Consider the following 18,865-nt stretch of genomic DNA (forward strand, 5'->3'; position numbering starts at 1 on the left):
AGAAATATGGCAATATAAACCCTAAAACAAAGAACAACAAAAAATTAATGGAGAATACTTATGGTAAATGAATTTATAAATTTCAGTTGCTGCATCTTATGTTTATCCCACCTATTTTCCCTTATTCTTTCTCTCAACAGAAGGCCATCTGAAATTGCATCAATTTAAGAAAAAAAGATGAATCAGAATTACTGTCTTTTTTTATTTAAAAATATTGGTGTTTACACTGAAAGAAGGATGTTAAGGCTATATTCTCTTCCTTTTTAGCTCTCAGCTAAAGCTTATGCAGGTCTTGTATTTTTCTTTTAAATCAGAAAGGGTATTCTTAAGAGAGCATAAATAACTCTCCTTGTTTTCTTCAACAGAGAGCTAACAGAGGGAGGAAGGCAGCTACAGATGCTTATGCCTCAGTCCCTGATAACTACTAAAAATCTTCAAGACAGACAACTGATGATGTATGGGTCAAAAAAACCCAGGTCTATAGGCATTACAATATCTTTTCCTACCTTTTAAGTGTTGTGATGCTTCAAATTTAGTCACTTGGTATTTTAGTTAGAGGAAATAACAGGTGTAATAGCTTGCACTAGAGGCAGAGCAACATGAGACAGCCTCAGGAACACAGTGGAGTGCATTTTCACAGACTCCACCAATGATCAAGACAGGTGACATTCCAGAGTGGGAAAAAGGGGGTCCAGAAGAAATTTTTGAGAAGGAAAATAGACTGATATCTTGTGTTTGTTTCTCCAGCAACTTTCCTCCACACATGACAAATTATAATTTTTTTCCCAATAAAAGTTACCAATGCACTGGCTTTTTAAAATCAGCATTCAGGCCTGAAAGACAGAGCAGAGCAATTCTTCTGCTGACCAGTTACATACTCAGGGATGCTGGATGGGCTCTCACATAACATGAGAACTCTTCTATGTGAAATGCCAATTGATGTGTAATTTTCTTTGTTCAATCACAATACTGGCCAACACCTTTGCTGGTCACTCCATCCTTTCCTTCTTGATGAAAATACTGAAAGTAGAAATCTCTAAAAGAAATAAAGAAGACAAATTTCCAGATCCATACTGGGGAGGAAATTATTTCTCTCTGTATGTAGAGAATTCCTGTGGTATCCTAAGGGCGTGATCATTTTCTGTAATCAACCTAAGGTCAAAGACCTGACCCTAATCCTCTTGATCTTGATACCTTGACATCTAAGACCCAATCTTACAGAACAGTTGCCTTTTAGAAATATTTTGCTTTTCTACATAAAGACTAGACAAACCAGAGGCTGCTGATCTGGTATCACAGGTTAGTTCCAATAGCAGGCTGTCTTCTGCAAGGTTAGTTATGAGATATTCAATTCAAATGGGCTGAATCCGTCAATACATTAGAAATGAAAACTCAGGCTTACGAATATCCTATTTGATCCAATTGCTGTATAGTCTTACTGTTTTTCTTATGTGCTGTGGATACAAAACCAAAACAAAATGGCCAAACCCTCTTCTTGCTTACTGCATAAAAGTGAAAGTAGCAAAAAAGATGGCTTTGGCAGTTTAGGAAAATATGGTTAACTCAATCTTGCAGTCTCTTGCTTAGCTTTAGCTAAGTCCATCTTTGAGGAAGTCCAAAGTTCATCTTGAATGGTAGATACTAGACTATGGTTAGGCAAGTCTGCATGTGGCAGAGGAGGAAAACCACATTATAATAATATTTCAAGTGTCAGAAGAGTGAACTTTTAAAGCTATTTGTCAAAGAGTGTTAAACTACACTTGGAACAACAGAGCAGAGTGTCAGAGAGATGGAGACAAAAGTGGGTAGCTTTTCTACCATTCTGGGAGATAGAAAAAATATCTGGATTCTGATATTTTGACCTCTGTTTACTGATCTCAGTTTAACTAACAGTGTAGAAATGTTTGGGGTTTTTTTATTAGTTCACTGGATCTAACCCATGTGTGCACCAGAAGCAGAAAAACTTTCTAAGGTTGAAAGACAAGCCAAAATTATTATGCAGTATAGCAATATATCAGCCTAGGCTTTACTCTGAAGTAACATGTAGGACTGGCCTGCTTTCCAGGTAAATTAAATTTGAGTTAAACTTACATATAGGGCTAGAGTGAAGGGTAGTCCTTAAAAACAAAAGGATAAAGAGAATATAACTGCCCATAGAATTAATATTACTGTATCAGAAGGAGGTATCACAGATCAAAAAAAATTAAATGCATTCCAGAATGTATTTTTGTTGCCTCATGACTCACTAAAACCCAGATATTGACTAAAGCAGGCCTTCTTTGGACACTGGCATTGTGACCTCGGATGTTTCTGAATGCCAAACAGTTATAGTAAAGCCTTAATTCCACAAAGGCTCCAAGATCTACTTATTTAATCCTCATGGACAATCAAAGAGTTAATAAGTCGCAAGATCAGAACGTATCCAAAACAGAGTTTCATTTGACAGGATCATGGTTAGGGTTGGAGGGGTCTTTAAAGAATATAAAAACCCCTTGCCATGGATGGGGACACCTTTTACTAGACCAGATTGCTCCAACCTTGCCTTGAAAACTGCCACTCCTAAACTATGACACTAAAGACTGAGAAAGTACAGCAGCAGTGATCAATAATAAGCAATAATTTCATTTTTTAAATGCTAGAAGCTTCACTTCCTTCTCCCATTTCCTGAGTCTTTTAAACATAAACATGTTTAAACTTGAAAGAAAATGCAAAGACATTAAAATATTTACTTCAAATGGCAAAAGAATTACAGTAGATTGGTGCAGAGACTGCTAGACTCTATACATTATCCCATTCCTTCTCTTGTTTGGTGGCAGCCACAGGACTCATCAGCTAGTGACAAATATTCCTAGTGACATCTGGCTCCTTGGCACATTCCTCTGGCACATTCCTCTGGCACCTCTGGAGTCACCTTTAAGCTTGAAACGGTTATTTTGCTGATAGGCTGCCTACTATTCCAAATTACTTCATAAAAATAGTTATAAAACACAAACTGCACATGAAATGTATTATAGTTGTATCATAATCCTTTTGTCCAATACAGCTAACACTTCTGAACTTGACTACATGCTGGGAAACTTTGTGTACAATATGTCACAGATTTGTGATGAAACATGGCAGATTTTTGTAAGTCCATTTCATCTGTGTGTATCACTTTCCATAAGTTGCTCTGAAGTCAGTATTTTTGCTCAAGAGCTCTACTGCATGAAATGCAGTTGAGACAACGTAATGGAAAAGCTTAAAGGGACTAGATTGCCAACCAGCTAGAACAATCAAGTGTCTGCGAAAAAACAAAAGGCACTGGATTAATCAAAAAGGCAAACACTAGGGTAACTAAGTGACATTTACTGTTATCTCTGTTGTGTTTGATGAACAGAATTTGGGACAATTTAACTTTTCCATCAATTTAGATATCAGCACGTTATTTGCTCATGCAGGAGCCACAGGCCTCATTTTATCATCTTTTCCCTGAATTTGCATCTTCCTCTGAAAGCTTTGATGAGTTTCATTAATTCCAGGGACTCAGGGGGAAAGACAGAGGCCTTCTTGAAGCATTTGCTGGCAGCTTGTATGTCTGAGATTCCCCTCAAGCAATTGCAAACAACTGGTTCAACTTCCTTGGTGTTCTCTAAAGTTGGTTGTTCAGAATCCTTGATCCTAGCCTTAGGACTGCAAAGATTAAACCTCTCCACCTTAGAAGTAGGCAGGTAGGAATATTGGCCTGTTATCAGTGCCTCACTGGCTGAAGAGCCTAATATTTTTTTGTTTTGTTTTGTTTTTCATTTTTTCTATTCTTCTCTCTAAAAAATACCTCATTTGATTATCCCTGTACCATCTGGCAAAATACCACCACACCAAGAAACTCAGTCCTTGGCATAATACAATGAAGCCCCTGAAGCTGATGATCTGGAACAGGAATACTGACGTATGCTGTACTCCTTGCTGAACCTTGGGTATGTGCTCTTTTAATATGTATGTTTGGAGATAATGTCTTTTAAATGCACATTTGAACAACATTCTCAGGCAGCGTGGGATTGTTGGGGCTGTACTGTGCAGGGCCAGGAGATGGACTTCAATGAATCTTGTAGATCCCTTCCAACTCAGAATATTCTATTATTCTGTGCTTATTTTTCCTAGACACTGACGTAGCTTCCATTTAGTGAATGTGCAAAATGCAAAGTCTGTATGCTTTTAAAATATGCAAGGAATTTTTTAATCCACTCAATGTAATTAACCCTTGCAATTGACTGCAGTGTAACCCTGCAGTCCAATATGAAATAGATTAAAAGTTGAACACAGAGCAAGTCAACTGAATGTAGCACTGTGCCTACTAAGGTAAGCAGACTGACAAATGAGTTGTAAGCAGCACCATCCTGAGGCATTATGATGCCCCTCACACAGCAATCCGTATTCCCAGTCCCCTGTCCTGTTGTCCCTGCAGTGTCATTTCACACTAGTGTGGACGCTGAAGGCTTGAGTCACTGTGATGGCAGCCAGGGGAATACAGACGGGGAAGCTCTTCCTAGGTAACAGAGTTCCCCTTCTGCCCAGGGAATTGGAGACTGTAAGAAATGCTACTCACCTCTGAATTCACAGCACATACTTCCAAAAGCAGCATTTAACAGAGCTGTGTTTGGGATTGTGCTCTAAAATTAACTGATGCAAAGTAAATCCATGCATATTTATTAGTTTTGATTAAACTGACATAGCCACCAACATTTTTAGAAGTAGCAATTCAAATCTAAGACTTTACAATAGTTTAATTACATTATATTAATTTCCTACTCATCCCCCAAATCTATGCAAAGCAGCATCATTAGTTAGCCTGCCCACTGCAACTGCTAATGAGGTCACTGATTGTTAACAGAGCTTTCTCAGTGTAAGCTGGGAAATCTGAACCATCATTTTAGGAAAGATCAGATGGACTATGTCCCTCACTGCCTTCAGGTCACTGTCAATCACTGCTCTTTCCCAGAGCATTTATTTTTCCCACCACTAAAAATTTCAGTAATCTAAGCGATTCAGAAATGTTTCAGTAGTATATAAGACACAGATCACAGAATCACATAATATGCCTAATTGGAAGGAACCCACAAGGATCTTTGAGTCCAGCTCTTCACCCTGCATGAGGCCATCCCCAAGAGTCACACCATGTGCCCAAGAGCATTGTCCAAACACTTCTTGAACTCTGTCAGGCTTGGTGGCTGTCACCACTTCCCCAGGGAGCCTGTTCCAGTGCCCGACCACCCTCAGTGAAGAGCTTTTTCCTACTATCCAACATAAACATCTCATAAAACAATTTCAATCCATTCCCTCGGGTCCTGTCACTATTCACCACAGTGAATAGATCAGTGCCTGCCTCTCCTCTTCCCCTCGTGAGGATGTTGTTGCTGTGATGAGGTCTCCCCTCAGCCTTCCCCAGGCTGAGCAGACCAAGTGACCTCAGACACTCCTCACGTGGCTTCCCCTCCAGAGCCCTCACCACCTTCATTGCACTCTTTTGGATGCTTTGTAAGAGTTCCATGTCTTATACCTGCCCCCAGCACTGGAGGTGGGGCTGCCCCAGCTCAGAGCAGAGCAGGACAAGCCCCTCCCTTGCCCAGCTGTGCCTGATGAACTCCAGGACAGGGGTGGCCCTCCAGCAAACAGATTCATGAGCTCTCTCTCTAAAAGACTACTTTTTCATTTTATGCAGTTCAGACTGATATGTTCTGATCCTTCAGAATTTAAACAAGATCTTTTTGAAAACATACATGCAATTTTCATTCAATAAAACACACTAGATAGATGCTAAAATATATTATGAATTTAATTTTTTTGTTTCTAGCATATGAGAATATACTTTACTCATAGAAAACATTGCAGTCCCTTTTAAATTTGTGAAAATTGGCAATATGCTTTATCAGAATAAAGGAACAAAAGAAATTAAGTACAACCTATGAAACAAATGTCCCTCTATCTCTCTAAGTGAAAAGGTAAGATGAGGATTCAGATTAGGACCAACATTAAAATCCTATCTGGATTTTTAACCCCTATTTTCCTCATCAAAGCAAAACACCCTCATTAAACAGCAGCAACCCTGGAGATTTACTGTTTCCAGCCCCTTGCTCTGTGTATTTCTGGCCTTGCTGTGACCAGAAGACATAAAAGCATGAAGGCTACTCTAACTGAAATTCAACTAGTAATAAGTAGTTACAGAAGCTGCAATTTTAGTTAATAAATAACTCTCATCAACAACGAGTATAATGTACTCTCAGACATCAATCAATCAATGGATAAATCGATCACTTGTAATTGGTCAGCTAATTGCTGTATAGTTCTCAATGTAAAAAAATAAGCAGGTTCATGACAACATGGATGCCAGCTAATAAACTTCTGGGGAAATGGTGAAAATATTCAGTGGAGCAGTTCTAGAAATGTTTATGGACACAATAATCTGTGGAAACAATTAAGTTAAAAGCAGTGGGGCAAGAATTGAACATTATCTGTAAAGAAACATAAGTGGCTATTTAGTATCCCATCTTCATTGAGGCTCAGCAGTGACATCTGATAGCAAAGATGCTCAGAGTGTTCCATTTCTGGTAGGTCTTGACAATTTTAAAGGTATTTATCTACCTACCCTTCAAAGGTATCAATTTTGTAATAGTTCTATTTAAGTCTTTTCCCCATTGATTGCAGTCTCACTGGCTCACACTAAAGAAGTGTAGTGCTTTGCAATCAAAATATAGAGCCATAAAAAGGTCAAAATTACAAATAATTACAATAATTTATGAAATTACATTAAAACTTTAAATCCTGATGACCTATTCAGTGAAAAAATAAATTGTAGTACTAAATGTAAAATGCACAACAGGATTCCACTCTCTTGACAAGAGGCTGCAAAAGATTTTCCAAAATGATCCAGTAATTACAGAGTAAGATGTAGTATAGTTTTATGTAAGAGAAAAGTAAATTGGGAAAGTTGGTCATCTAAAAGTAAAGAAATAGAGTTATGTTCCTGCATGATCATGGACAAAAATCTATAATTGACCCTTCCCTGAGCAAGGGGAGTGAACTGGATGTCTTCCAGAGGTCTCTTTCACCTCCGTCTATTCTGAGATTTTGTGTTTCCTTTGAATACACCCCCTGTGCACAAGTTTTATTTATTTTGCGTTAATTACAAGGTCTCATGTTATGATTTTCCACAAGAATCATTACCTGTTTGAGAGACTGATCTAAACCTCGGTGAAGGGCCACAGTAGTTTTTCCAATGGACTTGAGTATGCTCTAAATAGATTCTGTAAGTCATATGATGGATGGTATCTCTAAAATAAGGGAAAAAGTCTTGTTTGAGAGAAGACTGACTTTTGTTTTGAAATAATAATTATCACAGCAGTACAGAGCAAGACAGCAAGGAGTACAATTTGCTGTCAATGCAAATATTATTTATCAATGGATAGAACATTAAACAAATTAATTGGTAGTTAAACAATATGTTAAATACTTTTTTAAAATTCATTTCTGAGTAAACGAAGCCTTGCATTTATGTCTGTATTCAATACATGACATTATCTGATCTTCCCATTGTGGATCGGGGCTTGTTCTTTCTTACTACAATATCAATTTCAAATAACCTCTTTACCTTCACCGAGCTACTCCAAATTTTATGCTGATCTGAAATGGGGTATGATCAGGGAGGAATCAGCTGGCCGTTATCTCTGTCATCATGGTTTAGTGCAGAAAACAGAAGTTGGTCCTGGGATTTATTCAAGATTTGCAGTGCTTTGAGCTGCCGACAGAGCATTCAGTGCTGAAAAAGCTTTGCTTCTGTGAAAGGAAAAAAGGACTTGCCTCTGTGAAAATAAGGAACAAAAATAAGTATTTATTCTTTGATAGTTGCTTATTTTTTTACTTTACCTTTTGATTATTTTGCCTATGTGACAATTCTTTTACTGCCCCCTGTTCTAATGGGACATTTGTTCTGTCTTTTGGGGTCTACCCTCTGTCCAGTGAGTGGCATTTTATGAAAATGTTTTCCCATCAGTTTTTGTACTATAAAACATCTAGTTTAAATAATATTCAGTTAAAACAAACAAACTCCAGGAAACAGGGGAACTGTAGAGCCATTACTGGGTCTTGAAAAAACATTCCTTACTGCAGAAACCACAGTATACTTTCTGGATTTGAGTCAAATTAATTTGGTTTTATCTTTTGGCTTTGTAGACATTTTGTGGAAAGTCTGAGTGAAGTGTTGAAGACAGAAGAGAGCACCTTAGCTCGCTTCCGACTAATTTCCTTCTGTTTCCTATAATTTCTTATGCTGACTGATTGAGCTTATCTCAGCTCAGGTACTCTTTGCAGAGGCACCATTAATCTGCCCTGTGACTTTATAGTAGATCCTCAAAGCCCAACTGTGGTCTCTGGCAGGTGTATAGGATGGATCTGTAGTAATGGGAGTGGCTACTACTGAGTGCCACTATCACAAAAGCTTTAGTTTATGAGTTTATCAACTACTTAATTTTTTTTTAAATATACTTAATGCTACATAGAGGCACCAAAAGCAGGTTAAAGCCTCAATTGAGGCAATTTTAAAAATTTTAATACTGTGAGGAGGCCATGCATCTTTTGCTTGAGGCTCAAGGCTTTTTTTCTTGGAAAAGAATACAAGTTTTTATCTTCAGAATATCACGAATCTAGAAGTAATGAAAGCTTTAAGGCTAATGGTCTTTTGTCTAGAGGGAATATATTTGACTTCTGTCTTGTATAAACAACACTTATATTCCAGTTATGTAATAACTGAAAATTTCTGACCAGAAGTGTCAGTGCTTTCTAGTTTATCTCACTCTTGGACAAAGAGGGTAAGATACTGAAATAGAATTCCCTGAGTAGCAATAAACTGAAATTGCATCACGTTTTATTTTGATGACACATTGTATTATTTCAGTTGCCTTTTCACCTTCCTAGTGGAGCGGTTGCCTTTGGAAGACTGAATCATATGGTGAAAAGAAAGAAACATGAACTGAGCCAGAAGATTGTTCAGTCAGAAAAATAAACAAGAAATTGTATTTTTTTATTAATTACAAGCAATAAACTATTGCAGGTATTAAATTATGTAATCTTAACCTTGAACAGGTACAAAATTCTAAGAAACCAAGAGGTATAAAAATTGGAAAATGTATTCATATTAATTTTTGAATTAATAAGTTCACAGATCCACTGCAGTATTTTAGCCTGCTGTCAAAACTTCAGCCAGAAAACAGAGTTGTTAGCCCAGGAGCTACAGGAACCTGCTAGCTCATCTTTTGATTTTTTTCCTAAACAAAATAACTTTTGTTACCAGGAAACATTAAGTCAAATTTATTAAAATCAGAAGTTTTAAGTCTACAGCAGGAAAAAAAATCCTGAACTGTTTTCGAAGTAGTCTAGTAATGACTTATATACCGGCACTTTTGTCATATGTCTGATACTTACTCTGTTACTCATTTTGCATCATCATGTCACAGCAACACTTTTGCAGAGAATTTCCATTTTTAGGAAAAAATAGGAGTGGAAATGGCTAGATACTGATTTTTCAGCATCTCCCAACCTGTCCAACACCTTCTGGATGGATTTAAAAAGTTCAGAGGTCATTCTTACATAGATTGCATCACACTCATCTGGTTTAAGACCTTAAATATATCTATCCAAGAAAGACTATAATACATATATCCCTATGTTTTTATTAATTTGGTCTTTCCCAACTGCTGTTACACTGATAGGGCATAATTCAGATGAAAAAAAGGAAATCCTGATCTGTGTTTACATCATGGAAAAGAGCTATTAAGTAGGAGTCTTGGGTCAGTAAAGAAAAGAAGAAAGCAAGAATTTGGAGACAGTAAGATCTTCTATCAACCAAGAGCTGTGATGGTCTATGTAATTTAGTCATTAGTTTACACAAGCACTGGACTGAATGTTATTTAAATTATCAGTAATTTAGAAAATGCGATTCTGCCTTGTCTTCTCTTTCTCATTAACAAACCTGGATGCAGGCATAATTCCTAAGTTATTGGCTTGCTCCAGGAAAGTCAGGTTTTCTGATGATCCATGCGACTTGAAATTCTCTTTTACTTCTATGTTATGGTGTAAGGATAAGGTCAGGACAAGTTTTTTTCCTATAGCAGGCTCCTGCATCTCATTCCCAAATGGGAAATATCTCCTAGAGCATGAAAGGGAAACAAGGATGATAGACTGCCACTGCACAGGACTACCATGTCCCATCACTTCCACTTCACCAGTTTTGTCTGTTGAAAATACAAGAATCTTAGCAATATTTATTTCTTTCTCCTGTCCACCAAGGCATAACTTGCAAACTTTTATGGGATTGTTCCGGTTTGAACAAGAACTTGCTACCTGAAGAACAATTTTCCAAGAAACAAATGATTGCAGGTATGTTTTATAAAGACAGTGGCATGAATATGAATATATGTAATCTTCCTTGCTGTAGAATTCAAAGCGATCTATACACCAGGAAAGATAATTGTATCTTGAATCTAAGATCTGAAAACTGGCAACGATTGTAGACAATACTTTGCTGTCATATGTCAGGCTCTGAAATGCAGAATCATTCAATTTGGAAGGGACTTCCAGAGGTCACCTTATACAGCTCCTGCTGCTTCTTCAAAAGCAAGGACGACTTATATCAACTTGCTCAGGGCCACGTCCTGTTGAGTTTTAAATAGCTCCAAGAGTGAAGATCATGCAACATCTCTTAACAAGCTGTTCCAGGGGATGGTCAGCCTCACTGTGAATTTTTTGTTCCTAACATGTAATCATAATTTCAGTTATTTCAAATAGTGTTTCTTCTTTTTTTTTTTTTTTTTTTTTTTTGTTTTGTTTTGTTTTGGAAACAAAGAAATCTAAAGTGAAAGTAAGTCTTTTTTCACGTCAGTTCCTTCAAATGTTAGTCAGCTACCTCTTATTCTAGAGAAAAGGTTGAACACTGGAGATATTCAGAATTCCCAAAGCTAGAAAGGAAAAGAAAATTTTCTAGGAATAAAAGGAAAGAAGAATGCTTTTAAATCCAGCTCTATATATTCAGAAATCAAATATATATGTTCTGTGAATAAACAGTGTCTGGACAGAAAGACAAAAATATTTGAAATGACAAAGCATTCCTAAGGAATTTGCGGATATCACAAATGATAGTTCAGAACCACACTGCATCAGGTACATGACTATTTTTTTACGACAGCTGGCTGATTACTCAGCTTTGTCTGTCACAAACCAACTGTCAGCTTAGAGAAAGGTCACTGAAGATGATTAGCATAATTTTATTTTGTTCAAGTAAATTAAGGGTTAGTGTGGTTTTTTGAGCTTTTTTTTTTTTGGTTGGTTGGTTGGTTGGTTTGGTTTGGTTTGTTCTTTTTTATCCAAAGTAAAATCAAGTACAATTATTTTTGTAGTTCCAGTAGAGGAAGCTGACAGAAAATATACTTCATTTTTTCTACGTCTTATTAAAAAGTGGTTTTGATCCTGGTGACTCAACTGGTATATGTTTACAACTACACAAGGGAAAATGGATCATCCAAGTCTAAAGATGCTGCAAAAAAAGTTATTTATTCTTGTCTGAGCAAAATAATTGCAGCCTTTTTCAGATTAGTAATTTATTCATGTTCATTCAAATACTTTAATAATGCAAATGTTTTAGTGACATGAATGTATTTACCTATGCTTTAACAAAAGAGAAATAAATTACTTATCCTTTTGCAAACTCAGTGTTTATAGCTGCAAAGTTAAAAATTGCAGTACCTGAGCTCAGACCTATGTCTGGCAGAAATTAAGATTTAAGATGGCTTTTCTAATGACTCTGCACAACCTTAACTGTCTGTTAGGTTTTTGTGTTGTAACACTGAGATGGCTGGGCACAATAAAACAAATAGTCTAAGCAAGCAGATCCACTGTGCCTGTAACTTCTTTATGAAATGAAATGGTCTTTGACACAGTGCTTTGCAGGTTGAAAGGACCACTGCTTATTAAATCTGCCCACCACAGGATCTAAAGGTGGAAGAATGACCATCTGCACATCATCAACATAACAGGAAGCTACTTGGTGAGAATAAAAGGACAGTTCCTGACAAAGAAGAAAAACTATGAGTAGTTATTTTTGAAAGGGATGTACGATTAATCTCTTATTGATACATGCTGAGAAGCCTTCTTTTGCAAAATTAGAAACTGAGCTGGAAATATATAAATCATAAACCAAAGGGTCCTGTATTGCATGCTGACTTTTTAGTGAGTTGCCACTGGCTTTGAGGATCATGGTGGATGTAGGTGGATATAAGGGGAATATGCACTGTAATAGAAGCCAGAAATGCTAAACTGGTAAGGGAAAAAAACAACCCTCAAAACTGGTCAACTGGATCTGATAATCCACAAAATGATTTGGGTTGACCACTCAAGGCTTCTCAATCTTCTATGAATGTAAATTCCTACTCCAAACAACACTCTCCTAATGTCCATTAACAGGCTGCCTAGTCTAGCTGCAACTATCTTAAAAATAACCTCACAATGTTTTCTGGGATATTTCCTATGGATCTGCATGGTATTTGCATGCATGCTCTATCTGCATTGTCTGTTTCTCCATCTAAGATATGTGCCTTAGTCTGTAGGGTTAACCCAGATTAAAAAGAGAAAGTTAAAAGGAAACAGTGTCAAAGCAGCACTCAGAGATGCAATCACTGGTGCAGGGTATGACTGAATTCCTGTCTAGGTTGCCTCTTTGCCCTCCTGGAAAACTCTGGTGACAAAATTGGGGTAGAGACTAGAAATTCTCCACATCCAGCTTCTCTTTATTTCTTGTTTCTTTTCTCTTCTTGTGTGGGAGCCACTCATCTCGCATAAGGATTTCAGGCGAAACTAACCTAAATAGTTGCATGAACCCGTGAACTCCCCAGTACAGCTCCCAGGAAAAGGCAAGGGGCAAAAGGCACTGTTTTTTCTCTGTTTAGTCTATAGTGCAACCTCCAACTCAGAGAAAAAGAGATTTCCACAGTGAAAATTTACTTTCTACAGATTGAAGACCAGTCTTAGGACACAGATACAGCTAGGAATTAGTCAGTTTTTTTACCTGAGCTGTTAGTCTAAAGGTTGAAGTTTAAAAGTCAAAATTCTCAGAAAAGCACTGCAGATTGGGGAATTGGCAAATCTAATTCTTCTGCCTGCTAGGAAGAAAAAAGCATCCTTACAATGTACAAAATTTTCATCCTGAATGTAATGACTATGTCTGATAATGCTTTCATCCTACTGGTAGACAAAAATACCACTATAATAAACCCAAAAGCCTTAACACAAGGGAAAAATAGATGGATTCCAGCTGAGAGACTTAGATTTCTCAGATCATTACAGGACTAGCTATTTGCACTTGGCTAGCAAGCGCTATGTTTTCCTTATATCTGTTTCAACTCCTGTGAGTTCTCTTTAATGCTGCAGACTCACATTGTATGTGACAGGTTCCAAACCGTAAATTGATTGAAGCTTTTGTCTAACCAGGTATCTTCATCTATGTAGAGGTAGAAAGTGATACAGGTCTAACAGAAGAGGAGTGTGAGTGCTGGTGATCACTCATTCGTATGGAAGTGCTGTTGGCACTCTGCAGAAGAGGCAGCCCAGGCAAGGGTACCTGTAACTAATCCATCAGTCGACTGGCAAAACAGAACACGAGGCTGTTTGTCAAGATTTTTTTCAAGGGCTTAAGGTTTGTTGTTTTAGACAGGAAGAAAGACAGAAAAGGAATAATATGTGGAAGAAAAATTCTGCCTAGGTGAAACTTGGAGGATTTTGATCAGTTCCTTAACAAAACACCACAAGAAGCAAATAAAATCAACTTCGGCAGCAGACAAAGTAGGAAGCTGAAACAGGGAAAGGCATGTAGGCATTTTACTTTTTTGTCTCATCTACTGTGAGATCTTTTCCAAGTTCACAGTTCAAATTCAATAGGATAAGGTCTCTTGTTTGACATGGTGGTCAGGATCAAACTTGCAGACTGGTCAATATATATGATAGCATTGGCAGCAATTGCCATCTGTTGTCAGGTTTCAGCTATACAACACATGCATCCCCACTGCTCCTGAGAGCATTTGTCCCACTTGCCTTCTCAGCCCCTTACCAGAGCCTAAACTAGCAGCAGTCATACTTTCTCCACCAGAAACAAAAAATGTAGCGGGTTTTCAGGGCACTTGAATTAGTGGAATGCACTGGAGGAAACAGTAATCCAGAAACATGCCATTATAGCGTGAACAGTGAGCTCAGAGTGCTGTGTGGTCACACACCAAGAACCAAGTGTGCCACGTACAGTATGCTGAAGCTCTAACCAAGCTGCTTTCCATCCCAAACCTGTTATTGTCAACAGCACAAACAGATTCTGGAGAATCTACCACATCTCTCTCTAATTTCTCCCCAGAACAGTGAGGCTCTTCATTAGCTGCTATCATGCAGTGCCAGTAGCATATGTGGCACCAAAGCCATCAAGAATCTCCTCTTTGCTCCTCCTCTGGCATATCTATGCCTATGTATCGAAGTGTCAGAATTGACTGTCTTATGGAGAGATGAGAACCTGGAAGTTTTGGATTTCTCCCATAATCCATATGACTGGAATATGCTCATCAGCTCTATGTTGGCCATTCTGTTACTTTAGACTACATCTATTTTTATTTATGTCATTTTTGGAAATATGAAAAAATGGGGAAAATAATCAGTGAAAAACTCCTTCTCAGCTGCCAGAAAAAGCTGAGAAAACTTCAACTTCTTTCTGGATTCTTTCTGCACCATACAGGTGCAGATTTAATGCAAGCTGTTTAAAAACCTGACACTGTTTCAATAAATGCGTACCAGGTATAACCAGTTGCATTAATACTATGCTCTATTTTCCTTACCTATTAGTATAAACCACAGTTCAATGCAGTTAATCCAGTCTGAAATTTGAATAGTCCAATGAATTGTTAGTAAATATATTTTAAAAATAGGTCTACTTTCATTAAGATACTTCTTAGAGCCCCAAAGAAAATCCAGAGTACATCTGGACTGGTAATGGGAGGCAATAATTTCCTCCTGGAATATCAGTTCAAGTCCAGCTCAGACAGTAGTAACCTGAATTTTTTATCTTCTTTAAGTTACCTGATCACATTATTCTCTATGGACAAGTGTGTCCATTAGAAATATGCAACAGCTGGCACAAATCAGCTTCTTGCTGGCATTTGCAAGAGTGAGGATGGGGTAAGAGTGTGGTTGGAATCTAAATGATTCCTCCCTCGAGGTGGTCTGGCCAACATGGATAGAGGCACTTTAATTTGAAAGGGAAACTTGAACTTTGTAGTTAATGGATGAATAAATGGAAGGCTTCAGTCTGCAGGACTGTTAGATTGGGAGTTTTCACAAACACTTAAATCAAATACCACATCTGAGGAGAAGAAATTAAGATGTAAATATCCAGGAGCCAGTGCCAAGACCAGTGAAATCAGAAAACAGATCTGCACTATTTTATTTCTGTGCCTCAAAATATAACAATACATCAAGATCCTATTGCCTGTAAAGGTGGTTTGTCATGTTTTAAAAAAGGTATAAATGACATAAAATCTTTATCCTCTGATCTACCAACAAAATTAATTTTTTAATAAGACACTTAAAAATAGCTTCTCTAAGGATGCAAATATTTGTGTAGAGAGGGATTAATTGGACGCTACCATTGCCATCAACAGCAATTTCTCTCTGCTGATCATGAGCACTTTCCTGAAAATTATAAGCAGCCCACTCCTGTATCTGCTCTGTATACTTAGTGATGAATCATGCCAGTCAGACGATTTATAGAGTGCTCTGAGTGACCACTGGACAAATCTGGAAAAAAATATTGCACATTCCGTAAGTTTACCCCGAACTATTTTTAAATGCAATACCCAAGACCTGTTTATACCAACATAATCTAAACATGCATTGAACCTCCTGAGCTCTAAGGAAATGAGTTTATTGCTTTCTGGGCTAGCTGTCAGGGCAGAAGCTGTGACTCTAGCAGGGTCAGCTGCTAGCACAGGCTTCAGTGACATCCAGGGCACTTCATGGTTCAGGAAGGCAAGCTGCATTGTCTATACTGTGGACATGTAGTCTATATTCCTAACTGAATATGGAAAGCACCAGTTGTAAGGAAATATAAATTGTACAGTTGGTTTGGTTTTGCATATCAAATATGTGCAGCATATTATTCACAGATTCTGTTAATTAATCCTGATGAAATCATAATGAGAAAAACATTAACACTAATCAATTTGGATGAGATGAAATTTCAGACCTTCCTGACATTCTCATTTGTGGCACATACCATAATGAAAAACAACCAACCAGCTTTCCCCTTGCAATGCAAGCATTAACTTCCCCAGTGGTAAAACAGAAGATCAGTTTAAAAGTCCATTTTCTACAATGAACAGCAATGCTTTAAATGACATAGAAGAGCACGCAAATATTAGAGCTATTGTTTTCATAAAGCTATTCTGCTGGTGACTATTCATAGCCACCCTTTGTCACATGATTCCTTTCCTAAGCAGCTTTCCAATTTAGGTTTCCATAGGCTACGGTTTGAGAGTAACTAGAAGAATTCATGCATGTATATTATGAAGTTTCATTATCCTTTTTTCTTTCATGAATAGCATTCCTTAGAGGATGTGTTCAGTGGGTGCTCGGTGCCAAGGCAGCATTAATTGCACTTCTTGACTAACGAGGGTTCACCACAGAGAAATAAATCATAAGGTTGTGCAGAATGTTTTTCAAAGGTTCGACAGAAGGCAACTTTTGAAAGCAAGCAGTTGGACCTTCATGAAGTCCCCCTGGCAAGCTGTATGAGCTAGCATGTTTCCTGGGCTGGTCCCAAACTGGTCACTGATAGCCACAAGAGGCCCCTGGGAGCTCACCACTATTCCCTACTTGCAAGAGTTGTGAGTAGCTGCCCATGCCAAACACCAGGATTGTGCAAACAGAAGTCATACTCCGGGGCAAAGTCAAGCCCAAAAGACATCATTGCTCAGCCAAGGTGGAAAATACTATGTGATTTCTCACCTAGAGTCTAATAATCATTCAATCAATCCTTTCCTTCAGAGTGTTGGGTACTGCTGAAGTTACCCTTTTATCTTCTCTCTCTCTCTCAAATAAGTCCACATATTTCTATTTAAAAAGCAAGTGACAAAATCAAAATCTACCTCTAGCTTTTCATATCTGCATTTTGATTCTGTAATACCTCCAACTGACTAGGTAAAGTGGTGAGTGCATCAGAAGAAATTTTCAGCAGAAAATGTAAAAGATGTGGTTTCATTATGCAAAGATAACACATTTCTTATTGCAAGGACTTCTGCAGTCCTCTGGAAAGAAAAAAAACCAGCAAAGTAACCTTGGAATAAAGTATCCATCTTTGACTACCCTAGAATAGAGTCCTCTTTTAAAAGAGAGCCATTATAAAAGACTATGAAAAAGTGTCCACTTTACACCTTCCTCAAGTATGCACAAATGGGGGACTTTTATCACAGTTTATCTTTTGTTTTCTTGTATATTTGTACTCATGGCTTGTGAAGGCCTAGAAATGAGTGTGTATCATGCCCAAAGTTTATATCCATCTGTCACCAGCACTAGAGGCTGCTGCATTTTAAATCACTTCAGCATATTGCTTGCACAGTGACTCAGCCCTGAGAGGGGTGTCCACCCTGAGGATGAGAAAATGATTCAGTATTCATTAGTCTAACTTAATGCAGTCTCTGCTCAGCAGGAGAACAGCCAATCATGCACCTTATCTGTGCCTGCTTCTGTGATTTATCCACTGAGGACTGACCTACAATCAAGAACTTTACTTAAAACCTTTTGACAGGCAGCTAGCTGCCAGTCTGGAGATAAAGCTAAGCTAAATACACCCATGCTAATTTCAGACTTTGCTTTTCCTACAATGTGAGAGCTCTCCATAAAGTTTGAATAAAATAAGTCAGACATACTGCTTATACATGTATGCAATTTTCATAAATCAGAGGTGTTCTGTTTCCTAAACTGATCTTGTGGATTTTTTTTTTTATATTGAAAAAATGACACTGCTCTTAGTAAATCATTACAGAGATGTGTGTTCCAATCTGTGCAGGATTTCAGAATGGTGGTGAAATGTAAAATGAAACCACTAAACACCCCAAAATTTTTCATTTGTGAAACTGGAAAAACAGACTACTTAACTAAAGAACAGAGAAAGTGGGTCTAATTCCAGAATGTTCTTCTCAAATAAACCTGAAGTTGAAACATTAGGAAACTTCTGCATCACAAGGCAACCTAAAATGCTTTCCAAAGATGTCTCATTTGATAAAAAGAGGCAAAGAGGAGGAATAGAGTGACAGACCTGTGTAAAGAAGTCTTCTTTCTATTCCCTCTGCTGATTTTTCCTGTCAAACTTTCCTTGTGTTTGCAGGTAGAAGAGTAGAAGAGCAATAAGCTGTTTTTTGGTTTTCTTTGCTTTACTTTCAATACACTCCCAAATATTATTTTTTCCCCCAGCCTAGGTTAAGCTGTAGTTGTGGAAATAATGTTTCCAACAAACATTCTGAATCTCAGTAGATTCTGCCCTGTATCTTTACAGAGCCTGTAATTCAGTCAATATGCGGCAGTTTCAGTGGAAAGAAAGCAGGACAAAGTGCCTTGGCCACAGCAAAGGGGAAACAAGATGGACCAACCCTGAAGAGGGCCCATTTTTAAAGGATTCTTTGGCCTTATGTAAATAAATTCAGAGAGACGAAAAATATTGCATTTTTTTCTTGCCTCAAGGTGAAATTATTGGACTCCCAAGGAAGCTAGATAGATTTAAAAGATTCAGGTGCTTTCAAATACCTAGTCAATTTATAGA

General features: G+C 37.7%; 1 long non-coding RNA gene across 4 annotated transcripts in view; it reads left to right on the forward strand.

Moving 5' to 3' along the window:
• Nucleotides 1-18,865, forward strand: part of LOC116995468 — a 75,344-nt gene that overhangs the window by 50,428 nt on the left and 6,051 nt on the right. For 2 of the 4 annotated variants that reach the window (XR_004417737.1, XR_004417736.1), the window contains 2 exons: nucleotides 3,860-3,953; nucleotides 10,315-10,404. The exons of 1 other annotated variant lie outside the window; for it this stretch is intronic. This is a non-coding gene — a long non-coding RNA (uncharacterized LOC116995468). The remainder of the gene's footprint in view (nucleotides 1-3,859; nucleotides 3,954-10,314; nucleotides 10,405-18,865) is intronic. One more of the 4 variants, XR_004417738.1, reaches the window with a different exon arrangement.

Source organism: Catharus ustulatus, chromosome 4 (assembly GCF_009819885.2).
Source record: "Catharus ustulatus isolate bCatUst1 chromosome 4, bCatUst1.pri.v2, whole genome shotgun sequence".
Lineage (NCBI taxonomy): Eukaryota > Metazoa > Chordata > Aves > Passeriformes > Turdidae > Catharus > Catharus ustulatus.